This window comes from Labrus bergylta, chromosome 7, assembly GCF_963930695.1.
Source record: "Labrus bergylta chromosome 7, fLabBer1.1, whole genome shotgun sequence".
Classification (NCBI taxonomy): domain Eukaryota; kingdom Metazoa; phylum Chordata; class Actinopteri; order Labriformes; family Labridae; genus Labrus; species Labrus bergylta.
The window spans coordinates 5,147,000-5,170,281 of NC_089201.1; the positions used below are offsets into that span (position 1 = coordinate 5,147,000).

Below are 23,282 nucleotides of genomic sequence, written 5' to 3' on the forward strand. Positions count from 1 at the left end.
GACTATTTGAAAAAGAAGTCATGGCAAAGAAAGAAAATGCTGATAAAATAACTGAAAAGTTTGGAAGTATCCTCACATCCTTGTGGACACACAGAAAAAAATCACAGCATCACCTGTCTGTGAGTCTGAGCACAAAGACAGAGAGGACAGTTATGAAAGGATAAGGGCTCTAACAGCTTCTGCTCCGGGGGGGAAAATGTAGAGCTTGTAAAATTACAAAAATTATCTATCAGGTCATCTCATCAATTTGCTTCACCACCACGGCCACAGAGGAAGCAGGCAGCATGTGAAAACAGAATCATCGTCTGAGGAATGAGAGGCCAGAGGTTCAACAACAGCCACAGGCTCCACATTAGAGCGATAAGAAAAGCTTTAATAAACTTTGGCTGCTGTTGCTTTTCAAACTGTCGGACCTATGGATATTTTTACGGCAACAGTACCGTGATTTTTGCTTCACAATCAGGAGCTAGCCTGCACCTAAAGAATTGTCCAAGCCATAGAGTGAAGCAGGAAAAGGTTCACTACAGTATTCAGTCAGTTATTTCCATTAGCTGAATTCATGGCATGACTTTTCCAAGCTACATTCATGCCAGTCCTGAGACTCTTCTTCTTCTTTTTTTTCATTTTTATAGTGAAACGCTTTAGCAGATTGAGTTTTCTCTTTGGAGTTGGTCCTCTGAGAAATACTGTGGAGCCAATTGTGGATTCATCCCTCGCCCGTGACTGCAGCACTGGGAAAGAATGAATGAGAAGAAACAAAAAAAAAAAGAAAAAAAAAGGGGGAAACACACAAACACACACAGGCAGGAGTAGTAGCGCACAGAATGCAAATTGGAACAGCGGCACAAGAAAAAGCCATTTTTGACACATTTGGCATGCACTCTCTCTCTTTGGGAGAAGGCTGTAGCTGTGTTTGATGAGAAGAAAAGTGAAAAAGAGAGGAAAAGAGGAGCCGGAGAGACAGGGAGTGTAACAAATTCTCACAGGACAACAGTAGTACTTCCAATATTTGGTAGAGCAGGGACACCCTTTCATGTGACAAGGCTGGCTTACTGTGCAGGCTGAACTGATTTCACTGATCTGATCAGAGAAGAGAGGATGCATTTAGCTTATGAAAAATGTAACCTGGTGAAGCGATAAACCAATGAAGTAGCCCTGCTCCAAATACAGGTTTTCTGATTCTACAAACATGCTGTGAGCATGGTGGTCTGCCCTTCAGTCAGCCAATGACGGTAGCCCCCTCTTGATGTGAACTACAGAGCAGTGACTGGCTGATTGGCTGGCTGCTCAGGAGACGAGCGGCAGGCCCGCTGAGCGCTCTGAGCAGAGAGCAGGTGTGTGTGTGTGGCGGCTGCTTGAGTTCTGTGCGTGTGTGGTGCTGGCAGGTGGTCGAGATGTAGAAAACACAGAGTGGAGTTATAAGAGCTCAAGCTGGGGACGCTGGGGTTTGGTGTATGTGTGACAAAAAGACAGGCGAGATACTCTGCAGTTTACTGCAGAGAAATACACAATCAGGCCTCATGCATAGACAGATTAGATGTATTCTTAAAGGAGCGATCTGTAAGATATCTACTGAATTAAATCATCAAATGACCTCATAACTGCTCTCATATCTGGTAAACTGAGGGACGTCCAAAACAGCTATGTGGGGGTCGTATCGTAAAGTAAATACGATCAGACATTAAGGAAACATGCTATGTTGAAGTGTTGGCTTCTCTGACAACAATGCAGCAGTCAGTATGTCCTCCTTCTAACTTTAGATTCTGCTCCTGAATGCTCTGGATTTCTTTGGACCAGAGAAGGTAGGTGGTTTTAAGGCACCCCCACATAGCTGTTTTGGACGTCCCTCAGTTTACCAGATATGAGAGCAGTTATCAGGTCAACAGGTGTTGCAGTGATGGAAGCGGTCAAGAGAAGTGGTTCAGATAGAAGTGATTGTACCCGACCTAAAAAGCCTCTGCATGTTTCTAATAAGCTCCACGAGCAGAAACGTGCTCAAACTAGGATCAATATTGGAGATGCTTTTGAAAAATGGAGAGAGGTTAGAACACAGAAAGGTTTACAGACCGATGCAGAGCTGGATAAACACCGAAGCTGCAGTGTCCTCAACATGGCAACCTGCGTGACCATCGACTCTTGAGAGGAGGGGACAAATTGTGAAGCCCTAGTAAAAATAACTCAAAACAATCTAAAATTCTGAATATATTCTAAACATGATTGCTTCTTTCTTGTAGCACATTTGCATTCTCATTTTGTACATGTTAGCATTCAGCTTTGTACCAAGATGCAGCCACACTTATCTGCTTGCATACAGCAGCTGTAGTCTTGTTTGATCTAAAGATGACACATCACTAAATAGCCAATGAAAAAAAGTTGCAGTTACTTCTCTTTGATTGGCATTTTTGTCACGCCGAACTCTACAGCTCTGTGGTTTTTGCTACAAAGACTTTCTCAAAGCGACAGCTACCTCCGGGTCCTTATGAAATCTGCTGCAGGTGATTATTCTCCATTTCACCTGACAGAATAAGAAGTGTCAGCTGCTGGAGAATGTTCTCTCATCCATCTTAATGACTGTCACGTCGTCTTGACCACTTCCCATCTTAGTCAGGGGACAATTTTCTTGAGCAAGATGGTTTTTTTTTTTTTTAGCAAATTGACTCCATGTCAATTTCTCTCTTAATTCTAGATGCAGCGCGGCACTGCTTTGATGACACATTGTCGGCAGCTGCATTAATATTCTTCACAGCGACAACTGACGCTGCTAAATCTGTCAGCTGATTTACAACAGCAGGACTTTGAGATCCTCTGAAGAACATCCTTCTTTTTTACTCAAAGGATGATTCATGTGGTTAACGATGTTTCTCCACAAACGGAGCAGGAAAGGTTAAGTAATGATTTGGGAGCAATAAGGGAATGTTGATATATGCTAATGATCTTTTTCTCACAAAGATGCACCTTGACATGAACAGCTGTTCATTATCAGGTGAAAACAAGCAATCATCAACAAGTTTAATGTGTTATGAAAATCTGCTGAAACCTTCAGAAACAAATCTGCCATGCAGCAGCCTATACGGTAAAATGTTGTTGCAGTAGTTCTCATAAAGTTTCAGTTGTTTCTAACACCTCAATACATTCCCACGCAGAATGTTTCAATCTGTGTAGAAAAAACGATCAAATGCTGAAGTGTATAAAACCCTGAGTGTCCACTTGAGGCTGGCTGCAAAAGCCCCGAAAGTCCCATTAACAGCCGTATTAAAGTGCCCATTTGTAAATGGTAAACATGCTCAAAGCCTGGAACAAAGTATGCTCCTGGTCTGACTAGCTCATGTCTTAATTGGTACACACTGTACAAAGGTGAATTATTTTAATAACTCATCTGATTTTTAGTTTATAAGGGTTAAGAATTATGCATAATTAGGCGTGTGGCTGAGTTGACTGACAGGCTGGCACATTGTAACTGTTTGAAAGGAGGCTGAAGGCCGCTTCAGCTCCAGCTTTTCCTAGATTGACCGGAAGTTACTTTGAGACAGCATTTCCTGCATGGCAACTATGTCGTCCCTCAACCACCGCCCGACGCCCAGCCTCCATCATCAGAATGTGTCGTCCCCACAACCACCGCCGCTCTCATTGAAGCACTTCCTGCTCCGACCTCCACCTCAGAGGCGAGGAAGTGTGGACAACAGGAACTTGAGAAACACAAAGGAGAAATCCTTCCTGCACATCATCCCTTATGCTATTTTGGAAAGCGTCTCGAGATAACACTTGTTATAAATTGGTGCTGTACAAATAATGATTGATTTATTGATCCTCTTCAGAAACCAATGGGTGACGTCACTGGGACTATGTTCATGTCCGATACAGACTACAGTATGCCTTGCCTAAAAATCTGTCCGTATGTTGTTAAGATCCTCCAGAGTCCAGACTATAAGCTCAACCAGCATTAATCAAATGTGGAAAGACAACAAACACAATATGTACACAAGCCCTGCCACTGAACTGTCACCAAGTATGTAGGCAATGAACCTGTGTTAATGAAAAGTTATTAGCAGCATTCTCCATTTAAACAGTGCAGGCCAAATCAATTTAGAGCATTTTAGTCCAAACGCCCAAGGCTTTGTATTTAATCCACTGCCAAAGCTGCTGCACCCCGCGCTTGTTGCAGGTTTTCAGCAGCTTGTGCGTCTGTTGGCTGTTCAGCAGGCTAACGACAGCCTCAGGAGGACTGTGGAGGTTATTGTGTAATCCCCAGAGAGAGACAAAACTCCCATCAAGCATACAAATGACAAAGAGAGGGAAATACTCTCTTTTGTGAAGAACTCTAGCTCATTGCTTTTTAAACAGCATTAAAAAGAAGCCCTGCGTTCTCCTTGGGAGGCAGAGGACTTGCTGTGTTAAAACACCATTTCATAATACATTAGTTTCAGTCAGGATATCTCAGCGGTACTGGAAACCAGTGGAGACGGGAACAAAGAGCTCTCGGACGTGTGGCAGACATAGAGCCTGTGTGTATGTGGGAACCAGCTGGACACATCTCTAGCTGCTAAGCCAATCTAAAAGTCAAACACGCTCAGTCCCCGCTCTTAAATACTCAGGAAGCAAAGTCTCTCTGTTGAAACTATCAGTAAAACTGCATCCAAAATGAGTTTTGCACGCGTCTGTGTATGTGCCTCATTTCTTTAAATTCAGCTCAAATCTGAACACACACAGGTGTGTCTGTCGCATATATGAGGGTCTGGTAGTACAATGTTACAGAGGAGAAAGGACTATCATGAAGATATATGTGTGTGTGTGTGTGTGTGTGTGTGTGTGTGTGTGTGTGTGTGTGTGTGTGTGTGTGTGTGTGTGTGTGTGTGTGTGTGTGTGTGTGTGTGTGTGTGTGTGTGTGTGTGTGTGTGTGTGTGTGTGTGTGTGTGTGTGTGTGTGCGCAGTGCAGTGACCACACCAAAGCCTGGACCACAGCCACCGAGCAGGTAGAGCCCATAAATCACAGTTCAGTCAGGCCAGGGACAGACGCAGACTGTCTCCGCCTGCTGCTGTCACACTGCCCAGAACACACACACACACACACACACACACACACACACACACACACACAGCCTTCAGCTTTACGTCAACTCACACTGAAACACACACAAACACGTGCTACATTTACACACATACAGGGCGCTGTGGTCAACTAGGGTCTTTTACCGTCCACTGGGCGCAAATAGAAAAAGAAAAAAATAGTTTATGGGCCTAATGCAGACGTCAAGGGCATTGTAGTTTTGATTTACGGCGGCCCTGTGGCCGGATTGTGATGTATTGCAGAGGTGCAGCGTTTTACATTGTGATGAATACTGTTGGGCGCGGGACCAGATAAATTCTGAAGACACTTTAGGGGGTGCTGTATGCCAGGCGCTCAGCCTCGAAGGTTGCCTCTGAGAAGCCAAACCATTATTTATAGAAATACCAGCATGGCTTTCATTTTTCTGAATTCATTCTCTAAAGAGCATACATCTTTTAAAGAGTGCGAAGGGGAAGGGGAGGAGGAATTGTTTTATAGTGGAGGCCTTATATGAAGGAAGGATATATTTAGTCCACCAGGAAGACAGGAGAACATGATTTGGAAAAGGTTGGAAACTAAAAAGGGAATCACAATGGATTTCTAACGGCCAGCTGAGGTTTCAATTCCAATGCTAAGAAAACGAAGGCTCAAACACTTTTTCATTTCCCCTCCAACTTATCTTCCTGCACTCTCCTTCTTTCTATCTCCATCAGGTCTAAAGCGAGGGGGGGGGGGGGTTACCAAACAAATGTGTCAGCATTAACTAGTTAATCACGATTAATAATGGTCTGAAATGTATGCATTGTTTATTTGCAATTAATCTCATGTTATTGTCCCTTTAGGCTCACCGTAGATAGTCCTCCTCAGTGTCTCCCTGTAGTGTCAGTGATGTAAAAGAAGGACACTGCTGCATCTTTGAATGTCTCATTTCACTTTAACAAACTCTCTGACAGCTCAGCTGACGAGTCCAAAGTAATATCCAAATTATGACATCACACACTGACCTTATGACATCACATATTGACCTTTGTTACCGTTCCTTTGAGCTGTTTGACCTCAGTTTGGGATCCCTAACCACTTCCTGTTTCTGTGCTTAACTTCATGTCCTACCCTTCCATCTACCAGAAGCTCCTTACTGTATTTCAAAATAAAAGCAGGGTTGAATTCAAATAGCAAGAAAAGTTCTCTTAGCTTAAATCTGTACAAACTCTCAAAATAAAATTCAACTTTTTTTTTTTTTTTTTTTTTAATTATTAAATTTCAAACATGCAGTTAAAAATGTGATAAACTTTTGAAATTGAGCGATTGGAGCCCGGGTTGGTATGCATGACGGCTTGACCGAGCTCAGCAGGCGGTGGGAGAAGCAGGATGTGTTGAACACTGGAGAGACAGAGAAGTGGTTGCACATTGTAAATGCAAAAGGAATGCTAAACGCATGACTGACACTGATTGTGCAGCTCAGAAATCTCTAAACATAATATAAATAAATCAAACATCACAGCAGGTAATGTAGGGCTGCAGTGATCTGGAAGCACTCACCTCCTGTGATATGTGAGCTCGCTGCTCGTAGTCTGCTTATGTGACGGAGCGCTGATGATAACTGTGCTTCCACTTTAATGTCATAACATGAGCTAATCCTCTTAAAGCTGGGATAGCAGATGATCTCCAGACAAAGGGAGCCTCTGAAGGGACGAGCAAAGCCCACTTTACCTTACACCCCCCCACTCCAACTCTCCCCTCCTGAGGGGGGCAGCTGCTCAGTCAACACACAAATAACACAAAACAAAAAACATTAACACAAATCTACTGTAAGCAGGTATGATGCAGCCAATCCCACCCCCAGGGATAATCTCCCCGTACACAAACACACTGTAAATCTCTCGAGGTGCTGATAGGGCAACACAAGCACCTCTGGGTGGGGCTTGGGAGAAAGTCTCACTTAGTTGACCTAAATCTGGCCTCTGACAGACTGTCAGGAAGCATTGATTATTCATGCACGACTACGCCTCAAGGTTCAAGGGTCTTTAACACACAAGCTTGTAGTTGCAAGTACAAGTGCAGTAGGAATTAATTTGTCCACCAGCAGATTTAAGACTCAATAAGACACAATCATAAGGACACAGCAACTTGCACTGAAATGCAAAACTAATGTTAAGAATCATATATATATATATATATATATATATATATATATATATTACATCAGGTTTTTCCAATATCCTGCAGCCCTATCATGCATATAATTTAGAAATATGAAAATATATCGAGTGCTTCTGAATGTTTAAAAGTAAACTCAAGACCTACCGTTTTAGTAGAGCTTTTAACTGAATCTCATTTCATCTAGTTTTATTAAATTTTTAACCTCCTGTGTTTCCTCATTTAGAATTAATGATAGCGTTTCCAGTACCTGTTCTTATCTAATTATTTTAGTTAGTTTTTGGATTGGATTGTGGGATAGGGGTGGGGGAGGGAGTCAGCTTGTTGCTGTTTGATTTATGTTGATGTAAAGCACTTTGTGATACATTTGTTGTATGAAAAGTGCTTGATGATTGATTGATTGATTGATTGATTGATTGATTGATAAACGTTGTCTTAAAACCTGATTTAGAAAATATCTTAAAGTAAATTGGGAAAAGTGAGTTTGGATGTCTGAAGACGGCTGTACATAGAGACACCTTTGCTGGTTTGTTTGCGATGCACATGAAGAAAAGATCACATTTTACTTTTCAACCCCACCGTCTGTACTACAGAGAAAATCTTAACATTAATTACTTCTTACTTTTACTCAAGTAGATTTAGAGACCCGTCAGTTTACTACTTTTTATTGTCCTGTATTGAATTCCCCCCCCCCAAAAAAAAGGTAGAGGACCCAAACGCAGTCTAACAAAAAAAATTATGAACAAAGAGGCAAACGCTGTCACTTCCTCAAACGTTGATTGTATCAGGTGTGAACCATGTTAATTATCTCCAGATGTTTTGATGCATCAACTGTGTGAGATGTGAGCTCTAAGCTGGCTAGACACTGCTGTGTATGTTTGGGAGGAACTGAGGGTTTGTGTGTTTCACAGCCCAGAACAAAAACAGATTAATAACCTTAAGATAAACACGGACTTGTTTGTCTGTCTCTGCATGTACTTATCCATTAAACTGAAACATCTCCCAACTTTAGCTGCACAGCACTTTGTGCATTAGCTTGCATGTGTTGATTATACAAAAGGCAAAACATAAAGTAATATCTTGGCTCTGATTTTAAGAGGAAAAAACTGTTTTCAAATGCTAACCTGAGTTTATGACATATACCTGTGCATCCTGTTAATGCTGGAGCGTGATCGTGGTTTTGCAGGATGAGCCCATCGCCCCTCAGCACATAACGGTGTAGTTTTAAAATAAAGTACACCTAGCAACCTAACACACACAAACAGCATCCAGGTCAGCCTCCTTTTGTCATAGACTTTACTTCAGATGTGAAAGGTCACCTCTGATCTTCTTTGATCCTTGGCATTAGCGGTAAAATTCAGCAGCATCGCTCAAAACAACCCATCTGTCTGCCTCCATGCGGTCTGAACATAGACCTCTGGGAATCATAGTATGATCGCTTTAAATCTACCCCCCCCCCCCCCACACACACACACACACACACACACAAAAAAAACACAATTCTAGCCCAGAGAGAGATTAAGCAGCCACAGACCTATATTACTTCATAATCCTTTGTTTAAAAGAATTTCAGCATCTCAAAACACAACAGTGTCAACAACATCCTCTGCAGAACGACATTTCATGAAAAGAATCCAAGAGATTACCCAGATTATTATTCGACACAATTTCACATTTCGATATACAACATGGTGATAGGGTGACAGGTAAGCTTGGTGCAGAAATAAGATGAAAATATGATTACTGGTCTGATTGTGGGAGGATTAGTGCGGAGGTGAGGTGAGCGTGCGATCATGACGATGGTTAAAGGAACATGAAGTACAGCCAAGCAGTTACAGAAAACACATTGGAACTCATTTTAGACCGACGGAGACATGATCCGAATGGATGCAAGATGTTTGAAATGATCTCATGATAAGATATAAACCTTGACCCATACACGCTAACACACACAACACCAAAATGCACACATACACACACACAAGGGCGCAATTAAGGTCTGACAGAGGGCACCTCTGCAGGAAATATACCCCAGATCATTGGGGGTTGAAATCTCACATTAATCCTTACTCAACCCTCCAGCCCTGCACATTAAACACCGCTCTGCTACACACACACACACACACACACACACACACACACACACACACACACACACACACACACACACACACACACACACACACACACACACACACACATACACACACTGCATGGTGGCAGGCCTATCACCTCTCCCTGGCGACACTCGTCTGCTCAGACACCATCAGGATCATCACCACTTCTTGCATATTCTCTCTATCTCTCTCTCACACACACACACACACACACACACACACACACACACGCACGCACACACACACACACACACACACACACACACACACACACACACACACACACACACACACACACACACACACACACACACACACACACACACACACACACACACAGACAAACACCAGATGCCTGGATCAAAGGCAGCTCTTCTCTTTACTTCATCACCTACAAAGGTTGAAAAAAACACTTGAAACATGTGTCGAAGGAATGAATGAGATTCTCCACTGGGAATAAAGAGCCACATCAAGAAACACTACGACTCACAAGTAAAAAAAAAAAAAACCCAAACTAACCAAAGATGTTTGATAGCAACATAGGAGGAGTGATGTATTTTCATTTGGAAAATCTGAGGATCTCATTCCTTTATTTTGATTTTATCACTCAGGTCTTCTTTGTGGTGTAAATGGTCCCTGTGTGAAGTGCAGCATGCACTATGCAATTTCCAGCTTTTTTTTTTCATTTTTGAGTTACATAACTGATTCTGTAGTCGGGCGAATTTGTGCCAGACCGCGCTCCGTTTGTTGTGCAATTTTAAAGGTAGGGTTGGTCATTTTCCAAAACTATCATTCCCTCAGTGCTCCGTCTACACCCAATGACCAGCCCTGCCTTTAAGGGGGCAAGATGGCCGCAAACAGTCTGATCACCCACAGGGTTCATGTTGCTGCAGGAGCAACAAATCTACCCACTGACCCACAGCCGGCCCTCTTTGAGTTGCACGACTAATTCTGAAGTGGAATAAGTGCCAGATCGCACTCCGCTTGTCGTGCAATTTTAAGGGGGGCAAGATGGCCGTCATGTGATTTTCCGGCATTCTTTACATTTTGGTCGCACGACTACAAACTCTCGCACAGCGTGAACAGAGGCACGAGCAAATTCCCTGACATCAGAGCTTTTTATTCCTGATCATGCCTACACTAACTGTCAGAAAGCACCATGGCAACAGCAGGCATGCCTGTTCAACGTGCACTGCCCCCAAATCCAATCATAAAAGATATGAACCAGAGAAATGTTGTCATGAAATAGCTACAGACCTCCAGCTGACGGGGAATACATGTTATGATTTAGCTTGTGTCTGCTGGTGATACTGAGTGCATGATCAAAGCGCCTGTGGATTTCAGCCGTACATAAGAGACGAGTGAAATACAGATCTGACTTCAACTCCGTCCAGATTTGGACGAGATTTGGTCGTACATCGTAAACGATTCAGTCGTACAGTGCGAGCCGTCGTCCTGCCAGGACTTTCCTTCAATGGTTCAGTGTCTGCCAGGCTTTAGCTGATGTTAGAAACTTTAATTCTGAGCTGATTCCTTTGACAGTCTTTCAGTCCCCTGGTCGTAGGTTGCGTCTTGAAAGGTTATTTTCCGTGGGAGAAACTGAATAGTGATTAAAGGAGAGGTGAAAGAAATTTGCTCTTTGACTTCATATTCAAATGAGCTTGTTGGGGGCGCTTTTCATTGTCATTTTCTCAACACTAATGGACTGCTGTGCTTTATTCTGCCTCCAGACTTCAGTGATTGTTTCTGAATTTTCTGACAGAGCGAATCTGCATTTAAAATGCTGGTCTTCATTCCACCCAGGTTTTGCTTTTTCTATTTTTTTTTTACATCAAAACAACTTTACGAGCAAACACATCATGAAACTTAATGATGTGTTAAAATGGACAGATTCCTGATGTGAAGCACAGTGAAGGATTGGAGGCTTTTTACAAACTTTTATCTCACTCTATGGTAGAGATTCCCCAAAGTGGGGTGAAAAAACATACGTTCTTTTGTGCTTTCCCATCGATATCGATGCTTTTAAGTGACAACAAGATAATCTGTGTCATCTTTGTTGAGCCCTCAGTGGTTTTAGAAAAGCTCCTCTCAGCCTCGTGTTTGGTCGATACTTTCCTGCGAGAGATGTTTTGATTCTTTTGGTGTTTAAAATGTGTTATCTGCCACTAAAGGAAGCAACCTTCAGTTTTCTGTGTTTGCTTCACTAAACCAAGGAAGACGTTAGTCAGACGGAGATGTCTTTCATTGAAGCTAATGAGATGATGAGCTAAAACAGAGGGGAGCATGAATGATGTGCTGCCACCACTCTGAGAAAAACAAGATGTTATTTGAAGTAAATAGAAATATACAAACATGGAAAATAAAATCTGCTCAACATAATAGGGATTCAGTTTAATATGCATGCAGTTGTAATCACATAATGTGTTTTTTAAGGTGGGACATATGGAGTGGGACTTGATTGAGTTACAGCACACAGCTACATCCATCACGAGGACGTGCTGGATTAATCATTTCCATGAGGAATGTAAAAACACTGACTTATTAGATACACTTTCATTCTGCAAACCGAACTGACGTTAGACTGAAGCTTAGTCTTCATCCAAGATTATTATTTAAAAAGTCCCTCTGACACATGATGGATACTCAAGGTGTTCATAGATATTAGGCAACCAAGATCATTTGTGCTTACATGATCACAGCGGTGCAGCCTTGAATTATTCAGACGTGTTGTACAACCCAAGCCTTTTTACAGAAAGAGTAGAAAGCAGGACAGTATGACTACTCTTTGTCCCAAACAGACAAAGTATGGACGTCACAGTTTGGTGCATGCAGTCATACAATGAATACATCTGAGTGGAGGAAAAAGGCATGCACACATGGTGGTATCCACAACCCACAGCAAAACAGACGTAGGAAAAGAGTGACGCAGCAAGATGACACGGCAAAGAATAGAGAACCCACCTGCTTCTTTTATTCAGTTGGGTGTGGATATTTTAGGTTCTACGTGCATAAAGTCACTGGAAACATGTCAAACATGTTAATGAAAATAAGACGGCATCTCCCCGAGGTGCCAATCACTGTCCAGCAAATTATCCCTTCTTTTTTTAAAAAGTTTTTTTAAGATGTATTTTGGGGATTTTTTGTGCCTTTATTGTAGAGATAGGACAGTGGAGTCTCAATCAGGGAGAGAGATGGTGGGGAATGACATGTGGAAAAGGAGCCACAGGTTGGAGTTAACCTTGGCCGCCGCTTGGACGACTACAGCCTCTGTACATGGGTCGTGCAAACTAACCACAACCAGAGCGCCATCCTACTTGTTTTCAACAAGCTGTGGTAACTATAACAACCAAGGACCACTGCTTTTTAAGACCGCTGTCTTTTCATCCGAGCGCTTTGCCTGTTTTTGCTGCTGCTCCGAGCGCTCAAGTTAAATATCCTTCAACTTTTCAGCTGCTGTTGACGTCACCGGCTCTCTTTTCCAAATGTATGATATATTCCTTGTATTTCTGCCGCCTACAGATCGTGTCTTGTACCCACATCCTCCTCGCTCCGTGTCTGATCGGGTAAAAAAACGACCTCAAACATAAAACGTGCAGGACGTGCAGCGCATTTCTTCTCGCAAACACTCCCATGTGCACAGCCAGCGCTCTTCTGCCTGGACAAAAAAATTCTAGGTGTACACGAGGCCTTATGCAGCAGTATAGAGGACTCCTGCTTCGTCCTGCACCTCCCTCTATCCCACTATACGGCTACTCAGATGGCTGTTGATCATGAGTCTGGTTGTGCTCGAGGTTTCCACCTGATGTAAGGACGTCTTTCCTGCCACTGTTATTTTGCTGAATGTTGCCAAATGCTGCCCTTGTGGTGGATTAATGGTGGGTCTTTGTATATAATATAACAAAGAGTACAGTCTAGACCTGCTCTCTTTGTAGAATGTCTTGAGATAAGATTTGTCATGAATTGGCACTATACAAATAAAGATGGATTGATTGATTAAACCCTCGTTGCAATGTCCCATCCCGTGCCTACACATGCACGAATAAGCACTGCACCCACTGTTACACTAACAACAGATGGATGGACCTCCTGTGACACTTGAAGGTGGCTCACAGTGATCGCACACTTCATCATCTCGGTGTGCTCATTATGCACCTTCAATAGAGACACAACGACCTCCCAGACTCAAAAACTCAATCAGTAATATCACACATTGCTCCTGAAGGCACATCTGATTTATTTTATTAATTTTATATTTTCAAACCTGGAGATGTGATCCGTTTCTGTGTTGTTTTTTTTTATCTTGCATCATCTTGTTTGGATTTCCTCTCTTTTTTTGTTTCATGGTCTTTGAAACTTCAGGCTGTAGCAGCTATTGCAGATCATTGTAGACGACACTACATGAAACAAGCTGCAACTCGCACTTCTGTAGGTTCAAAATGAATTACAGAAACCTTGACTTGTGTATGCAGGACTGTGATGCTCTTTTCTTGTATCGTACTATTGTACCAAACCGTGACCCCGTAACACCGCTGCTCGATAGAATTTCTCAACATGACTCTCATGGGAGCCAATCCAAGGACACCGAGTTCTGGATGTTTCTGATTTTCCAAATTAAAAAATGTGTTTCTGTTACAAATAATAAAAATGTTCAGATGCCGAATAAGTGAACCCATGTGACTCTGAATCAGTAGAGCTTACCTCACTAACTTGTGACTCTAGGGTGCAAATATATGTTAATATGGCCTCTCAACAGTCGTTTACATCTATCAAGATCTGTGAGTTTTTTCAAGTCAAGTACAAAGGGTCATTTATCCATTAGCGGTCACAAAAAGGTAACAGACAAACAAACACAAATGGTTCTCTGTGTTGCCATTATCACCGCTCTTTGAGTCTGTGTGGCTCCCACACACCAACAGCGATTTCAGGAAATGTCCAAACTGAAGCCACACACAGCCACACACACACACACACACACACACACACACACACACACACACACACACACACACACACACACACACACACACACACACACACACACACACACACACACACACACACACACACACACACACACAGACCTGTTCAGAGTGTGGTGGAAAAAAAAAAGATTTAGGAGATTTAGAGTAATGGAATAATCACTGTGAAGGAGCAGAGCTGAGCAGAGTCATGCAAGAATAGTTGTGGCAACCTTGGATTTCATCAATACAATCAGCTGTCTCTCTTATGAAACAGCTCGGCGCTCACTGCCTTTCACACAACTTTAAATCAAAAGCAATCGTAGTTTTGATTACAATGCATGGATTTTTGTAGCAGGGGCTCGGAGGAAGGGAGACAATAACGAGGAAGCCTGAAAATGTAGAATATAGATGAGATCAAAAAAGCAGTGACTTTTTGGTCTTATGAAAGAGGAGGAAAAAAAAAGCATTCAAATCAGCTCAATTCACATCCTTATCTGTGCATGAGATATGGTAACCTTTGAAGTCATTTTACAGTCGTTAAAAGCAGCGCTGCGATATGTTCCACAGATGATTAGGAGTGATTCATTATTTCTCCCTGGGGCTGCACGCGTGTGTGTGTGGAGCACATATGTGGCAGTTTTCGAGCGTGTAATTCCACTGATGTTTATCGGTGTTGTATGCTGTCTTGACTGGTGTGTAATTGTGTTGTCACAGGAGTGTGGAGAGAGGTGCTGGGAGGCACAGTAGAGGACAGAAGGAGGGGGGGGGGGGTAAAGTCTGTGGGTGGTCATGGAGGTGAAAAGGTCACTGCTGAGTGTTGTCTTCACCCACGGGTCCTAAAAGAGGATCTGTTTGTCTCTATCAACAAAGAGCGAGGAGGAGGTAACGGAGGCAGAGCACAGTCACACTGATCTCAACACACACACACACACAGACACACACACACACACACACACACACACACACACACACACACACACACACACACACACACACACTCACTATATGTTTCACAACTCTTATTTCATGCTTTCAGCATCTTCCTATCTTACTTGCCCTCTACCTCTCGGACTCCCTCACCCCCCTCCCCCCTCTGAGTGGGATTTGTGATCTAAGATCAGTGCGGCTGTAATGCCCTTCTCAGTAGACTGACAGATGATACAGCATGCCCTTTGGGCTCCAGCCGGAATGGCTACAGATCAATACCAGGGCTGGCTGCCAGTCAGCATTCACACACACACACACACACATGCCCTCACACAGCACACACACACACACACACACACACACACACACACACACACACACACACACACACACACACACACACACACACACACACACACACACACACACACACACACACACACACACACACACACACGGCATTCACGTGCAAGGCTAGCATCAAAGCCCATCTGAGCTGGCAGGATTGTGCCGGAACAGGACCTGGATGTGTGCGACACAGCAGGAGTGGGCATTCCCCGGATAGTTCCCATCCTGGAGGGGCCTGGAGGATGACGAGGCTGTGGAATTCAGCTGGCGTATTCCACTGGCTCCGCCGGCTGTTTAGATTAAGCAGTTTGGACAGACGAGCTGACTGACTGAGCGGACAAAGCAACAGGTTGAAGAAATAATCGAGTGTGGCAGGGTGGCCGTTTAACCTCTGTGGGGACACGTGTGTGTGTGTGTGTGTGTGTGTGTGTGTGTGTGTGTGTGTGTGTGTGTGTGTGTGTGTGTGTGTGTGTGTGTGTGTGTGTGTGTGGTCACTTGTGAGTGACACCATATTGAGCTCTGGTGCTAAGTGTGAGTTTGGTCCAGCATTATTGGCCGCAGAATGTTCAGTGAAAGTTTAAACACTAACATGACCTCAACGGAAAACCTTTAAATCCTGAATCACCACAGACTATCTCAATACAACACAACTATAATTGTTTGATTTGTTTATTGAAGTTAAAAAAAGTAAACAAAACATGTGAAAATCTTCTGAAGCCTTCCTTGACCGGTGTGAGCTAACTTTGTTTTTAAAGAAGGCGATCTGGAGAGTTAAAAGCGAGACTGAATGAAAGGTTAAGATGGGATTTCTTTGCAATAAGGGCTGTGATGAGCTGCTCAACATCAACGTGCTCTCAGGCTCCAACGGGCAGAATAATTACTCTCCTGGCTGGAGAAATTAGAAATCTCTCTCCCTGCCTTGCATCATTCTTGTGTGCCTCATCAGACAAGTGCAATAAAGAGCGAATATGCTGAAATGCTTGTCAGGTACATCCTAAAGAACAAGCTTGTTTTATTTATCCATCGTACTCGCATAGAAGAGCAGATCATTGTATCACATTGTTACAAAACAGCAATTCATATCCCCCTACATGCAGCCACTGATAGTTACACAAACATGATGTTACATTATTTATTTTCTGACAATGACGATTGTTGTGGAGGAACCAATTTCCTGTCAAATGGAGGCTGTCGGAGACCTAAACTGAATTACTCATCCATCCCATAAGTACAATGCATCCCTCTGCATGCTCACCATATTCCCAAAATGTAACCAATCGATCTATGCAAATACGGGGTTGCCATTGTTCCGGCGTGCATTGCGTCACTGCTCCTCGAAACCATAAATAAAAATGAGATGTATAAATAATGCACGCTCAGATTTGACTCCCCCACACTCGACTCATCTGTCGCCCCCTCTCCCAAGCAGGAGGTAATTTATTGTCTCCCACTGCCATGGCAGAGTCAATCAATAGCCAATTAAAGACGGGCATACAAGGTCTCTGGAGGCCGTCGGTGCATGTGGTGCGGGGTCAGCCAGGGAAATAAATATGTAAATGCTTCACTGGTTGAATATACTCAGTCAGTATCTTTCAGTGATCCGAACAGGAGGTGTGTCAATAACCCCACACACACACACACACACACACACACACACACACCTACCTACTGCCTAGTGTGTTAACCTCCCTCATACTGCGCTGTCACTGCTGGTCAGAGAGGCCCAGAGGAGCTGTTACCAAGGGCTGAAGGGTTGTGAGACACTTGTGTGTGGGTGTGTCCTTGACAGCCAATAAAATTAAATGATGTGCAGGTTGAAGGACAGATCATTAAGTCACATGCATTTCAACATGTTTGCAATATCTATGGATTCTAAGCATCACATAAGCTGAACAACACTGATTACAAGTGCTTTGTTCTGTTTTCTTTAAGTGCAATTACACTTTTAATCCCACCGAGCACACGCACACGCACTCTCCCGCTCTCACTTTGGCCATGTACTTTTCTGCAGCACAGAAACTTTTCCAGAAGCTTCCACGGTGAGAAGAAAGACGGACAGGGTACAGCAGGTTTCAGACATCTAGGTACAGATCCAATCTCTGACAGCCGTAAAAAAAGATGTGACTAAAGCCGGTAAAGCTGCAGACGTCGAAGCCGCGGCGGCACTGTAAACATCAGACAACTGAAAACATAACGCTGCTCCTGCAGGATTTACTGCAAACATTGAGGACGCTGACATTATCTCTCCATTGTCCTCTGGAGTGAATCTTTTATTAAAATACTACGCACCATCAGAATACTAACTTTTATCATTTTTGCATGAGAGAGATCTTTCTTAAAGCTTTGAAAAATGTGGACTAGGCGTTATCACACATGCTTTATTTAAACATTTAAACAAGTCGACTGACTTCATGACAGATGTTGTTAGAACTTGGACCAGAGTTTCTCTCTGATCTGCTCTGTTTGATTAAAGCAGGAAATCAATAAGAGGATGGCACATTTAACAGGATATCGATCCTTAGAGGACAAATACACTCGATCGTGAATAAAACAGTTGAGTGAAATAAAATTAACTTCAAATCTCTGAAGTCTTAACAGAGTTTAGACGCCTTTAGCAGCTGCAAAACATTTACTTGCAAACTGAAGCAAAGTCTTATATTGTCGTATTTATTTGTATGCTTGTATTTTTTTATTCTAAAACTCGATTATTATTTAATTAGCGGCCATATTAGTCGGCTTCCTCTTCAGATTCAGACTCAGACTTATCTTACATATCATACACAACAAATGTCCAATAAAAAAACATGATAAAAGAATAGAAAATAATATTTCCATCAGTGATCAAAGCCAGAGAAGTCCTTCATTCTAGAATTGAAACGGGCCGTGTCTTGTTGTGGAGGTCGCCAAGACAGACATGACATGTTTACCGCTGCCGTGGAAACATCCAATGTTGAAAGCTGCCCTAATGATGCTGTATGTGCTGCTGTGATAAAAACGTGATGGACATTATACTCAGATACATTAAAGCTTTGTTAAACATAATCTCTTCCTCAGGTCGGTTTCGCCCGGTCATCTTGACCATGGTAAAGTTCTTTTTCTTTTCATCTTGGTTTAAAAGGAGACCCATGATTCTCCGTCAGTCTTGTTTTTATATTACAAGGAAAATAAATCAGATCACTTTGCATCATCTTCACTTTTACTTAGTAGCTTATCTGTTATTCAAAATGCATGGCACTGTATTTATTATCTTTTTTATTTCTGTATAGTTGTTAGGGTTGATATTGCAGGTAGAAGGGAAGGACCCAAACACAGACTGGTGCAATATGTCTGAAGTGTCGGATCAGCAAGCAGGTATGAGGGCAGGCAGGACAAGCGACATGACAGCGACAAAACTGGAAACCAACGGCGTGTCTTTGTACCATTCAGTTTAGATATGACATCATATGGAGTATGCAGTTTGTTCCAAAATCATAGCATGCAGTGTTGTGTATGCAAGAAATCCCCAGATGTTTTCTAGATTGGCTACATTGGTCATACCAAGCCGACACAACAGGCATCCAATGGTGGAGCTCGACAGCCAGCCGGTCAGACCGATAACCACCTAGCACGATACATACAGTATAAAAGTAACCGTACTGTAATATGTTTTATATGATGTCAAATTAGCAACTGTCACATTACCTTGATGCTACTTATCCAAGATATCTCTGACCGGAAATATGTCACATGATCCGTAGGTTAGTATGTTGCTAACGGTACGCTAACATTTGGGTTAGTACGCAGAATGAAGTGTTAACGGCCCAAAGCAAATTAACAAGTATAAACTGGCAACTAAAGTCAGAAAAAGGTCCAGTATTTATGGAGTGAAACTGAAGAGGGGGGTGAGCAGGTGGGCAAGTGGGCAGGGGATGTCAGGAAACTAAAGGGCTGTTAAAAAAGTTGTTAAAGTGTGCAGATGGGGGAAAGAAGGAGAAGTCCAAGGTCATCTGGTGGCAGGACGTGAAGTCAGCAGGAACAGGAGGAACATGTAAAACCTGGGAGAAGTAAACAATGGACAACAAGCGTATCGGAGTGCTTCATTGAGAGAATAGGAGAATACAGAAACCAAGGAGCAGAAAAGCTTTTTTTATGTGTAAGCAGTGACTGCCAAAACAGGAGCACTTATAATCCAGGTGGTAGCACAGGTGAAGTTGCCAAAGCGTAAACCAAGTGAAACGATCGTGGAGTATAGCTCAACTAATTTGTGAAAATAAAAGTATACTATAATCGATCCAGCCGCTGTAGACACACCTGAACACCTCGAGTCACTGCTGACGCTGGAGCAGTTTAAAGAGAAGGCTGAAAGGCTCAAAGACAGATGGTTGGAAGAAAAAAAAAAAGGTGTATCAGTATGCAAAAGAAAGAATCTGTTATTATAAAGGATAGCTGAAATTAAAGCTCCAAAAGCGACACAGAGTAAGAACAACACAAGCGAGGATGTAGAGAGGACGAAACAACGTCAGGAAGAGTAAAGGAACATCTTTAAGTCTGACTGGACACACAGGTGCTGACAGGAAGTGCACAACATCGACAGCTGTTCTTGAGAGTTCTAATCAGCATTCAAACCATCCTAAATATTGTCATCATCATCATCCAGTGTATATAATACACAGTTTTTTTTGGGGGGGGGGTTGTCCTAGACTTCTGATGATTCCTATTGTGTTCAGCAAAGTCTCTCAGTTTCAGTGCATCTCTTTCAGAACCTTCTATTTTCGGTATGAGGTGTTTGTCTCAAACTAAAGTAAAAGATCCACTGCCCGCCTCCGCTGGTCACCTGTTGTCTTTAATTGAGGGCTCCCTTCGTAATGGGAGACGACAAGAGACAAATAAAGGAGAAAGGAAGTGGGTGATCAGCTGGGTGATCATCCCCGACTCTCTCTCTCTATCTGATTTCTGTCCTGTCTCTCCAATAAAGGCTTACAAAAACATATAAATAAATCTGTGAAAAAAAAATTATGTAGCCCCATCCATTTTGCAAAACACAATGAATGGGGGCAGACTTTCGTATTAGGTCGTGTGCGATGTATAATGGTGGCATTTGCAGTGATGGCGCATATCTCAGCATTTTATACTGGTGGATTGTCTGCACCTGTATGTACCATGCAGCCTACTTTATAGATGAAAGAAGAGTTATTCAAAGAGTGTCTTCTACAGCGGATATTATAAATACATTATTATAAATACATTCCTGCAAGAAATGTTTAATGAATGACTTCAGCCTGAAACATTAACAGTAGCATGTAATGATGATAATCAATCAGGAAATAAAAGGCAAACTACTTCAGCAAAAAGTGATGGCACTTCTACTACCAAGAGGACTTTGAAGAGTCCACAGATCTAACTGATTGAACAAACGTTCTTGATTTCATTCTCGACGTGGGATTTCTTTGCCAACAGAAACTCTTCCTGACTTCAAGGTTTGCAACATAACACACAGAGTAGTGTTATATTGGAATCGAGCTATCTGTCCTTCTCACATGTGCACGTGGATAAAGTGATCAAACACCTTGCTGACTGGACCGTAAATCCCTTTGCGGGGACGCTTAGGTTTCTGAGATGCTCTATGGGAGCGAGAGCATCAAGTGCAACACACAAAACCTTGACCCTCTTCAATCCAACACCCACGTGAATAATCTCCTGCTGTGGAACTTTACACCTCCATGTGGGGCCTCATGAACACTCATCCCCTCTCATGAATAGCATCACAACCTCTCTCTCTCTCTCTCTCTCTCTCTCTCTGCCCATCTCTGTGTCTCTGTCGCTCTGCATTCCTCCTTCTAGTGGCTCTGTCACCACAGGCGCCGTCGAAGAGCCTTGGCGCTTCAGCCCCGCTTTGATCTCAAGGTACAGGTTATCTGTTACCCGGCTAATTTTAGTTAGCCCCTTTAAACTCGGCTTCTCTTTGAAGCGCAGGTATAGCGAGCAGCGGGGTGGTTAGCAGTGTGGCCACTTCACACATTCAGGGAGATGAATTCTCCCTCACGTCAACGAAATTCTACTGCAATCTGGACAAGATCATCTGCCATGCTGCATCATTATCTTAATCATCTCTGCACAGGGAGAAAAAGCAAGCTGGAAGAGTGTGGGCTGAAATTAAAGCCTGATTTGAATATGAGCTGAAGGGCTTCTGTATCCGAGGAGGCTTCTTGAATAAACACAGGAGCTGTTTGAGGAGGAGTGCCAGCCATTACTTCAGGGTAATTACCTGGTTGCAGTTACACTTTCTCAGTAATGTTAACAGATTGTCACAGCAGTTGAAGAGGAGTTTGTAAGGTTAAGGAAAAAAATCTTACCTTTCGCAAAAGGGCAAGAAGTAGGAGGAGAGGCCGTCAGCCGGCCGGGTTTTGCAGGGAAAAATCTGGAAAAAAAACAGTGAGTAAATTTTTTTTCTTACTGTCATTGAAACCGATTGAGTTATCTTTCTTAGATTTATTCATTTAATAAATCTGACAACAAGAAAGAATGATCCCGCTGGCCTTCATTCACTACATTCCCTGCACCCAATGTCATGAATTATAATGTCCTTGAGAAACGAGCTTATCCCAACCATAAAACAGCAATATAAAATCCTGTGTCCAAACAGCCCAGGGTTGTTTATTAAAATTTGAAGAGTGTGTGCAAAAGCAACCTGGGGCAGAGTGTGCTTACAGCAGGTAACACAGCAGTACGCTAAAGATGTCTCCCTGTGATTTCACAGAATGGCGGGCCAGCTGCTCTGAATTTCACCCGAAACATAAAGCCATGAGAGTGTGACCTTGGTCCATGCAGCAGAGCGCCACATCACAACATGAGCAGCGGGCAGCGTGTTGAAATGAACAGAATTGTTTTGAAAGGGAATCTTCTTGTCCATTTTGGTTTTGTAGCAGAGCACATATGAATTTCTCTTTATTTTTCAGTGCTGTCTTTGTGAAGCACTCTGCTGAGATCAAACACACAGACGTGCAAAAAAAAAACATACACAGAGGTACAAAGCGCTGCAAAGCCAAGGTAAGGTACACAGAATATCAAAGCTCTGCACTTGCTACCCGGCATGAGTGATGTTTCTCCAGGAGCACCTTAAGATGAGCGGGAGCAAGAAGTGTCTGCAGGCTGATTTAGCGCCTCAATCTCATACAAGAGGGGTCACTTTTCTCCCCACAGGATGACTTACGAGGGCACAGCCGCTGCTTCATTTCCATTTTACTGTGAGGAATGGTAGGCTAAAGTTTCTCTCTCTGTGTTGTCGGGGCTGTTGCATAATCTCACTGAAGGGTGACAGCATTTGCCAGTGCCAAAGATGCTATTCCTGTGTGACAATGTCATGTTCTCCTCAAGGATAGCGCAGGATAGTTTGGTATGCCTTCGCTTTCTGCACAGTCTGATAACGGATTATCTTTCCGGGTTCTGAGAGGGGATGAAATGTTTATGCAGGAACAGGAGAGGGTTCTGGTTGGGAGACATTCAAAGTCAATGTTCATTCAAGCATAAGGATTGATTCTTGAGCGTTTGATTGATAGAGAGTGGAGCGTACACATGATGTATCCTGTACAGAGCTCAGTAAGTGAAAGTCAAAACAGAACAGAAATGCTTCTCTTTCTTTATAAACACATTTGTTGTATAAAGGATCTAAAGGAGAGGACAAGACAGAATGTAATTGCTATGGGTTTTCAAAATTTCTATCAAAAGGCACATCATCACACACCTGAGGTC

The 23,282-nt window shown here is 42.9% G+C and overlaps 1 protein-coding gene across 1 annotated transcript in view; it reads right to left on the bottom strand.

The window, feature by feature from the left end:
- Positions 1-23,282, bottom strand: part of tspan33b (tetraspanin 33b) — a 231,860-nt gene that overhangs the window by 144,570 nt on the left and 64,008 nt on the right. The window contains exon 3 of the mRNA XM_065956554.1: positions 21,887-21,951. The gene's annotated coding sequence lies outside the window, so the exon portion shown is untranslated. The remainder of the gene's footprint in view (positions 1-21,886; positions 21,952-23,282) is intronic.